This window comes from Hirundo rustica, chromosome 2 (assembly GCF_015227805.2).
Source record: "Hirundo rustica isolate bHirRus1 chromosome 2, bHirRus1.pri.v3, whole genome shotgun sequence".
In the NCBI taxonomy this organism is placed as follows: Eukaryota; Metazoa; Chordata; class Aves; order Passeriformes; family Hirundinidae; genus Hirundo; species Hirundo rustica.
In genome coordinates, this window is record NC_053451.1 from 51,340,454 (window position 1) to 51,349,962 (window position 9,509).

General features: G+C 39.7%; 1 long non-coding RNA gene across 1 annotated transcript; it reads left to right on the forward strand.

Annotated features, from left to right (window-relative positions):
• The first annotated feature begins 7,217 nt into the window (after positions 1 to 7,217).
• On the forward strand, positions 7,218 to 8,258 carry LOC120749684 (uncharacterized). The gene is made up of 3 exons (XR_005699732.2): positions 7,218 to 7,300; positions 7,990 to 8,046; positions 8,175 to 8,258. It is a non-coding gene; the product is annotated as an uncharacterized LOC120749684 (long non-coding RNA).
• Positions 8,259 to 9,509: the final 1,251 nt, after the last annotated feature.

Consider the following 9,509-nt stretch of genomic DNA (forward strand, 5'->3'; position numbering starts at 1 on the left):
TTCAAGAAAAGGCAGCCCCTCTCTGAAGCTAGTGACTGTGTGCTACACTTCAAACACTTTACAGCCTTTATGTGCTAAGGTTAGTGGTAAGAGCAAAAGCAACAGTCAGTACACTTGGTAGGTTATATAAAATGCATTTATTTTTGTAAAAAAGTCAGAGCCTCCCACTGCCAACATTTTAATGAAATATCACAGTTGCTTTAACAAAAAACCCCAGTGATCTGTTCTGTAATATGAAACTAGAAACTGATTAAATGAAGAATGAGGTGGAATATCTTCAGCAAGAAACTGTGTTTTCATATATTTAAATGTAAAACAGTGCGGCCTATTCATCCATTTCTCTGCCTGTATACAAGCATGACAGAAGAATGTACTCCAGGGAGCTGGGTTTTGTGACCCTTGTTCTGTTCCATATACACAGGCTGATGGTAACCTTGAGATGTAGCTTTTGGAGGACAGTTCCAAGATCAATTTTTCCAATTCAGCATCTCTAACTGGAGCCTTAGCTGATATTACTTGACTGCCAGGGTTTGTTATACAGGGTCTCGCCAGCCACTGCTTTGGTATGAAAGAAGCTTTAAATGAAAGCCAAGTACTGTATTTTATTCTGAAGCCATCTGTGTGGAAGGACAGGTAATTAATTCTGCATGTAAATTAAAAGGGATAGCTGGAATCTGCTGGAGAAGTAAACAGCCTTGCTCTGGCTGCTGCCAGGGCAGCACAGAGACCTTCTGCTCCCAGTACCAGGGACACCAGACCTCCCTGCAGCCTGCAAGCCTCCCATCACAGGGACTGGGCAGGACCAGCTCTTCCCCAGTGCTTATCAGCCTTCCCACACTGCACAGCATCCTCTGCTCTAAAACCAGCCCTTTTGTTTCCATGAAGACCAAGTCCCAGCATCTAATAAGCAGCTGTATATGAATGCAACACAACAACACTGACTCACCTTCATTTGCAGGTTGCCTCTAGCCAGTTTGTTTTTGTTGCTTATTTGAACTACTGTCATTTCCTCTCCACAAGCTGGCAAAATCTACACCCCCCTGCTCCTGGTAATGAAGTGCACAGCTGACAAGGTGTTTTTCAAATTAAAGGCATTTGTGCTCTGGAATTTCTTTAACATGGACTTGCACAGAGGGTGGCACAGAGACCCAGCTACGAGTTTACTACTATTAAATAACTGAAATGCCCTAGGAAATGTCAGTGGAGATCTTGAAGTAATTATACCCACTAAACCCCTCCAATTAAGATGCTACTTTTCACCAGGGACAACTGGCCAGATTCTGTATCCACGGTAACTCCACAAAGCACTTTAGAGGCAGATTGTTTTATGCTCCAGAGAGAGACAATGGAATTGATACTATCAATTTCCTTTTATGGTAGTAGTCCACCAGAAACCTAAAAAATACTTGTCAAATTTATTTATATGGTAAATTGAGGTAAGATGAATAAAGATTTATTTTAGAGGCCAAAACCCCTTCAGGAGAATTTACCAAAAACTTAGGTTTCTTGTACTGGACAGAGGTATCACTGCTGCAGCAGATTTGTTGGATTCCATCTATCATGTTCTTTGCTGAAACTGAAATCAGTGCAGTTAGGCATTTAAAAATCTGGGCCATGACCTTTTTTAACTTACTGTCACAAGGAAGATGCAAAAGCATAAAAGCTTCAGACTTCACCTTTAGAGCATGTTCTGGGTGGCAGCACACAGTGTAGATCCACTGCATTTTATTTATGTGCAGTACAATCCCTTAATTCCTGACCTCTCATTATAGACAATAGAGAAAATAAAAGACATATATAACCAGATGAGAGATATGGAGGAAGAATGAGAAGAATAGCAAACTTAAAAACATACAAAAATTATACAAGCTTAATAAAACCTACATTTCCATTTAATAGCACTCTACACAATGGAAGACCTTCCCAAGACCTTAGAGAACAGGGCATTTTCATAGTCTTGCTAAGGTAGTTCATATTCCCAAATAATTCTTTCAATGCAATGCTGAGGCACGCAGGACTCAGTGTCCATGACTGCAGACAGGGAAGCTGAAACTTCACAAGAGGATGATGATGTTGGGTGATTACAATTAAGCCATGAACACTGGCTTTTCTACTGAGAGTATAAAACTCCTCTCAGCTACATGCAAAATTTATGTCCTTTTATCCCACTGAGATTTATGGAGATCAGTTTTTTAATTCCTCTCTCTTTCAATGTTCTTAAATCTATCTCTAGAGCTCTAATGCTATGGCCGGTTATACCGTGGAGATTCTATTGTGCTTTCTAATGAAATATATCATAACATTAAATATATAATAACATTTCAATGAAACAGAAATAAATAATCTGGAAGTAAAATATAAAACCCAAACATCTACTGTACCATCTTTTTTTTGAAAGTCTGGGGACAAGTGCTGAAACTGAAGTGCTGGAGGGTCTACAAGCACAGCTGGCATTGTTTTCCTGGCTCTGAATTGCCATAGCCCACAGAGCTGCAAGTGCACATCTTCAGGACACACTTTTGACCTGACACTAGTTAAAATCTTCTCCCAATACTGTATTGTCATGTTTAAAAAAAAAAAAAAAAAAAGAAAAAAAGTTTTTTGCTCCACAGAGCTGTTGTGGTTACATACCCGCTAGTGATATGAAGGGTTTTGTGGATAATACCAATGTGAGGGATCAGCTCAGAATTTATCTGTAAGGTCTCCAGGAATATATTTATCCAGGAGCACTGCTGAATTAGCCCCAGTGACATATCACACCCCTTGGCTCTGGAGCCTGCCGTGCTTGCTCTCAATTACACTTCTGTAGCAGCACTGGAAGCTTTTGTCCCTCCTTCAGCTGCCAGCTGGGTATCCACAGTGCTCTGGTGTCTCAGTGGAAGGTGCTCAATTTTCTATCAGCTCAACATTTATTTTTTAAATTAACAATTACAAATTTGGTTCAAAGTTCTCTTTTTACATGAGGAATAAATAACATTCATTGAGAGAATTAAATTGTCCCCCTTATAAAAGATTATAGCTGCTGTGGAGTAATTTCAGGAGTTTGGGTAAATGCCTTTTGTTGGAGGCATTTACCCAAATGCCTTGCCACTTTAGATCCTTTCTTTCATCCACCTTTCCTATTGCAGGGAACCTGAAAGATCATGCAGAAGACCATTCAATTTCCAAAATGCTCTTTTTGTCCTACAGAAAATCAGATGAGAAGATGAGAACTTAAATACATTTCTTGCTTTCTCTCCAGATTCACTTGCTGACCCAATCACAACACATTCATCATGGCAAAAACTTTAGATGATCTTCCCATGGTAGGCCGGGGCAGGACAGTGGCTGATCTCCAGTGGTGTTTACACTGAAGATTCTGCAAGGCCTGGCAAAGGGATTTAACCTACTGTGGCACCTATATTCAAATGCTAGTTACAGTGACATAATAAAAACTTTTAACATGCAGGCTTATAAACCAGTGCTTTCCTCTTCTATCTTTTGACAACATTTTTAATCAGTGTGACATTTGATCTTATGAAGCTGATTGTCTGCAGTTCTAGAAATGAGTACTTAATTCTTTCTGTCCTATCTTTCGGCATCTATGTGCATTACATTAGAAGAATGGTGTGATCTGGTTATCTTAGCCCATGAGGTCACTTGCTTCCAATTGCTTTTCCACATTTGAATTAGATAATTGCAAATCCTAATCCTTGATACCCACTAATCACCTACTGGAAGTATTGATCTGAAGTCCTCAAGTCTCCTAGGGATAAGAAATGGCCACATAATGACGTAATTCTTGCAGAGAACCAACTGGAAAACATGCCATACTGACAGCTTTGTATTGGAAATGGCATCACCAGTGGCCTTACCTGCCTCCCAGCTGTGCCTGGATTATAAAAACATCCTCCAAACCCCCAATATATACCCTTCTCCAATGGCTACTGGCTCTGGCTTTTGGATCATATCCCATTTAACAATTAGCAACACTGCCTTTTCTCCTTCACAGCTTTCAGAAAATTACACATGAGTAATGAGAAGAAAACCCGTGATGTTTTTCCTTCCCTGTTATTTTTTCAGAAGAGTTTCATTAATGGGATGGAATCACAATCTGCTTTTCTCTATTCATATATGCACCCATGTAAATAAATCAGGGAGAAACAGAAGTTTAACACAGGGACTTCGTCCCACAGATCTCCAATTAAACCTTGCTGGGTTAGGTTTCATTCTGGAAAAGAAAACCAACCAGCTTCAGGTTTTCACAGCTGAAACACAAGCATGTACCTTTCATAAAGCATATTTGTATACTCTGTGCTTTACAACCTAATGTCATCTTGGGCTTAAATGGTTCATGTATTGCACTGAAATCTGCACTTTTAAAGGTATTAAAATAATAATTAAAAAAAAGACAGAAAACAATTCAGCAGAGGCTCCAGAATCAGAAAGGTTATCAAGAACAAATTATCACCAAAATTCTTCTGTATTGTGCTGTGCATTATTGAACAATAATAAATGTTTTGGAATGTCTCACTGCTTAATTATCTGTTTCAAAAATGAATTTTTAGTGAAATAGAAATTTTTAGCTTGGAGACCTTTTGCTGTGAAGACCTGTATGTTAAGTCACCCAAGAGAGTGTTTTTGCACATCGTTCAAGTGTAAGTACCTGCTTTTCCAATTATCTAATAATTTGTTTCTACTGTATAGTCACCATGGCTGCAGACATTATCACAGGGTAGAGACAGTTAAAGAGAGTGAGAAAGCACCAGTGAATGGAGAAAAACAGAATACAGATAAGAAAAATAATGGGGCAAGCAAATCCTTAGTTTCTGTATTATAACATTACCCAGTGATTCCAAGTCGCCGTCTGTAGGAAGCAATAATGCCATGTCAGCAGCCTCACCACATCCTCCCAGAGGCTCACAGGCCAAGGTGTAAATAATCCCCCGCTGAGAATGATTCCCCATTTTGCCTTTGAAGAAAGAATTGAGCAAATGGTAGCAAAGGATCCCACCCAAAGCATGCTGGGGAGACATAATGGCAACTTTCTGGTGTCTAAAGAAAGGAACGGTAACGCTGGAGAGAGACTTTTCAGGAGGGCATGCAGTGATTGAACAAGGGGAAATGGCTTTAGATTAGATATTAGGAAGAAATTCTTTACTATAAGGCTGGGGAGTCACTGGAACAGGTTGCCCGGAGAGGTTGTGTACTTTCCATCCCTGAAAGTGTTCAGGGTCAGGCTGGACTGGGACTCTGAGCAACTCAGGGTTTAGTGGAAGATTCCCTAACCATGAGAAAGTTCCATGTTAGAACTAGATGTTCCTTTCCAATCCAAACTATTTTGGTATCCTATGATACTATGATTCTGTCTTGCTATGGAAAAATCAGGTTAGACTGGACCATGTAAGAGAAGAAAACAGAAAAAAATTAGGAGAAAACAGATTTAGGATATTGATGTAAAACAAGAAAAGTGCCTATTTTCAAGTGAATCATGTTAATTATGTTGAAAATATAAAGTCTTCCCAACACAACAATCTCTGTATGTGAGTATATGCAGTAAGGGAATTGTGTGACAACCTGTAATGTACTCCTGCCTGCAGATACTGTGCACAGACAAGTTGTAATGATAGAGCTACTGATCCTCTAACATCTGTGAAGGGAAACATCTAAATATTATCTCAGATTCTGCAGTGTGAGGCTCCAGCCTTTCTGCTCTCATCACATCTAGAGGTGGCCAGTGTGGTAAACCTGTATCCTCTTCATCTCCTGCAAGTTGCCTTTAACAAGAAATATTTGTTATTAGTAACACGTAAATTTGCTAGACCAGCACCATTTGCATCACAGTAGCTGAATACCTGCTAAAGGGTTTACTATCCACCAACCATGCCATGGCTTAGAGCCTGGCTTCAATTTTCTGAGCTGAAATTAAAAAAAAAAAAAAAAAAAAAAGGAAAGGGTTTTCATTTTGACTTACACAAATATATCTAAATATATTCTGTGCCATTAGTATTAAATGAATTGCTGTTTCTGCTGGGAGTTGAGAGCCAGCAAGTTTCAGAGCTCCCCTCCATCAAGGAAGGGAAATTTGTGTGGAAAACAACAGCTGTCTTTGATGAGGTTCATAACACGCTTATTGGTAACACAAGCCATTATGAGGCATGTCCTGTCATGTATTTTAATGTAGGAAAACACTTCAGCCACTTTCACCATCAGCTGAAGTAACTCACAAGGGCTTCTGAGGTCATCACATTAGTGATGTGTCCCTTCGCTTCAGACTGGTGTCCATGTTACTCATTAAATCTGCGACTTCTTGAGCACTTGGCTCTTAGTACTGAATTCATGTAGATAAGCTAAGAATTTAATTTATGCCAAAATTTTTCAACTAACCAAGGTGTTTTGTTCCTATTCAGCATTATCTAACATTATGTTCCAAAGCCTGTGATGCCAAGTGGTCTTTTTAAAGCCCCTAGCACTGGAATTTAGGTAGAAATAATAAAATACCTCCAGTTATTTTAAAAAGACAAAGATTTTGTGTAATCTTATGCTAATACTGCAGAAATAAGAACATTTCAGATTTTGGCAGTATACTCCTGTATTTATTTATATGTCTACGACTTTCCTTGTTCCAGTCCAATCATGAAAAACCAGATCTGCTTAAGCTTTTAGTCAACTTCTCATGTTTTTTAAGAAGAACAATGGAAATTAAGAACATTATTACATTGTTACATTGACTGAATGCCTGACATTGACAGGGATCCTGGTTTTTCCCTCATATGGTCATTCTTGGGTACATTTTCAGGTTACCCCTTAGACTTTGCTCCCAGGGAGTGGAGGAGGTATGACTGACTGAAAGCATCCCCACACGAGTTTTCACCTACTGTCGTCATCTGGAGGCACAGGCCAAAATCTGATACCATGGGGAAAACTTTTTGCTCCTATCAAACCCTGCAAGAATTGTGGAAAATACAGTACCAGGCCATTTGACAGCAGTGCTGCTGAGCAGGTCCTCTTCTGTAGCTGGCAAATCCCTGAATCCCTCCTCAGCTCATAGAGGAGAGCAGACACAGCAGCAGCAACCAAAAGACTGACATCTGTGATTCATGCTGAAGTGTTTCCTGCTGAGGCAGATTGTAAGCACTGAAAAAACGCAGGTGGACTCTTCAGACAAAAAGGTTCTTTATCCCCTTTTTTTTTTTCTCTTTCCCCTCCCCATTTCGGATATGTCCTTCCTGTGGTGAGCACAGTTAGACTTATCTCTCCTTGTCTATTAAGCTTGTTGGAGATGTATCTCTAATTTGAGATGAAAATTCCTATAATAACGGTGAGTACCCCAAAGAAGGTATATGACCTACACTGTTGTTTGTAGAGAGCAGAAACGTCCTGAAGGTAAGAATTTCTGGCTTTCTGGATGGGTACTGTGCAGAGAATGCAGAGCTAGGCTCACATCAAGGAAAGCTGGGCACAGGGATCTGGTGTAATCCTTCTGAAAAGCACCTGTGTTTGTAAGTAGGATTTCAGTCACCTGCAGCAGGGATTTCCAGTTCATTCCCCACCAGTTGCAAGTGACTGCTCATTTCTGCATTTATTGGACCAGAAAGTGAAATAATGATACCTGACTTTCTCATAATTTCTCATTGTAATGTGTATAGCTGCAGCTCCCAAATATGTCTATGTACTCTTCCAAATATGCCTTTCTCCACTAGGTTTAAAATTTCTTTTGTATCTAGATTTTATTACCTGTAAAGGTACTCAGGCACAGGCATCAAGCCACCAGTCATGCTAATTGTGATACACTAAACAATCTGATCCTGTTAAGTTTCTCACTGCAAAACCTTTTCTCCGGTCCTCAAAGGTCTTGGAAAAAAGCCTCCATTTAGTACATCTGTGTAGCAGGCTCCATATGCCTGATTTCCCCATTTGTGCCTTTAAGGAGGCTACAAGATATAACTCCATGCTGAAAAGTGAGTGATAGAGATTTTCTTATTTTTTTTTCCACCTGTTAATGGACAGGGAGAAAAAAATGCTCTGGGCTTCTTGCAAACTCCCAACAACAAAGAGTTTTTAAAAGTGAGTAAAGTTTCTGTTGTATTTTATAAATAATGGTTCTCATTTGCTTTTAATCATGCACATGAAAACGGTGGCTTGCTGTATATTTTTTTAGCATTTTGGTAGTGATCTGCTGTTTCCCATTCCAGGCAAAGAAGAAAGATGGACTAACAGGCTCCATAACAAAAAATGTGGTCTGAACAGGAAAGAAAGCTTCCCTCTCTGAATGCCTGTGCATGCTATTAGCAGATAGTGAAAAAATATTTAAAAAGTAAAAAGTTTCAGGCATTGGCCTTATCTAACTTTGCCAACTGTAATGGTGTATTTTTTAAAACATTTTGGGCTGAAGCCTTCTTCAGAGAAAACAAATTGTAGCTTGGTAACCAATGACAAAATGCTCTGTTTTGGTGATTAAGGAAAATTATTACAACATTACCACCAAAACTTAAAATATTGCATAGTGAAATATAACTTCTCTCCAAGTATACCAGACAAATAATACAACACTCCTTTGATGAAGATATAGGTTATCTTAAAACAGGAGCAAGGGAATTCCTGGCTGGTTAAACATCTGCATTGCAGTCATCTATACCTGAATTTGACAGCTTTGGTTACCCTTGGGGCAGCAGGTGAAAAGTCCCTTACAGGACATGTGTCAAGTAGTCTGGTTTAGATAGGTCCTTTAGGACAAATTAATTACACCTGGGATGTACCTAGATGACAAGTTCAGACATAGAGAGCTGCATTTTCACATGCACACGTTCAGCCCCCCTATCCTACCCTGATCTCTTTCTCCTCCACAGTATGCATAGCTTGAACCACGTTATTCCCTTCCCTTTCCTCCAAATCCTCACTGCTGTGATCTTGCACACAATTTGTCCCTACAAGATATAGTTCTAGCTCTGTCTTGTTGATCTCAGTGCCCTTGAATGCATTACTAATGTGCATTCAGTGATTTGGCAGGAACAGAGATCGCTGCAGGATTGCTTTGGGTCCTAGGGAGTGGATCACCTTACCGCTGTAAAAATTCCTTTCTGCTCTAGTTGTCAGTCCAAATACTTCGGATTCAGCCCAGGGGATTCACGTCACAAAGATCATCTTCAACTTTTTTGCATGATAGTTTACATGCAATGCTTGTTGGAAGAGATAATTTTTGATGGTATCTGGCCTGAGCATCTTTCACCTCTGAGCATAAAAAAGTAGATTGTAACAACTATACTTCAAATATGGCACTTCACATCCTTTTAGGGACTTGCAAAGAACGTGTGAATTTCTACAGTTTCAGAAAGTGATCTTACAAAAGCTCCTGCGGTTGTCGAATTTGCAAAGATTCTGTTCTGTGACAGAATGAAGTGTTTCCTTTCCCTAAGTTTTGCTTGCCTGCAAAGGCATTAACCTTGAAAAGGAGTGGAAGTTGAACTGCCTCTCCAACCCCCACAGCCACCTTACCTTACCGGTACTGCAGAACCCAGCAGTACCTGCTA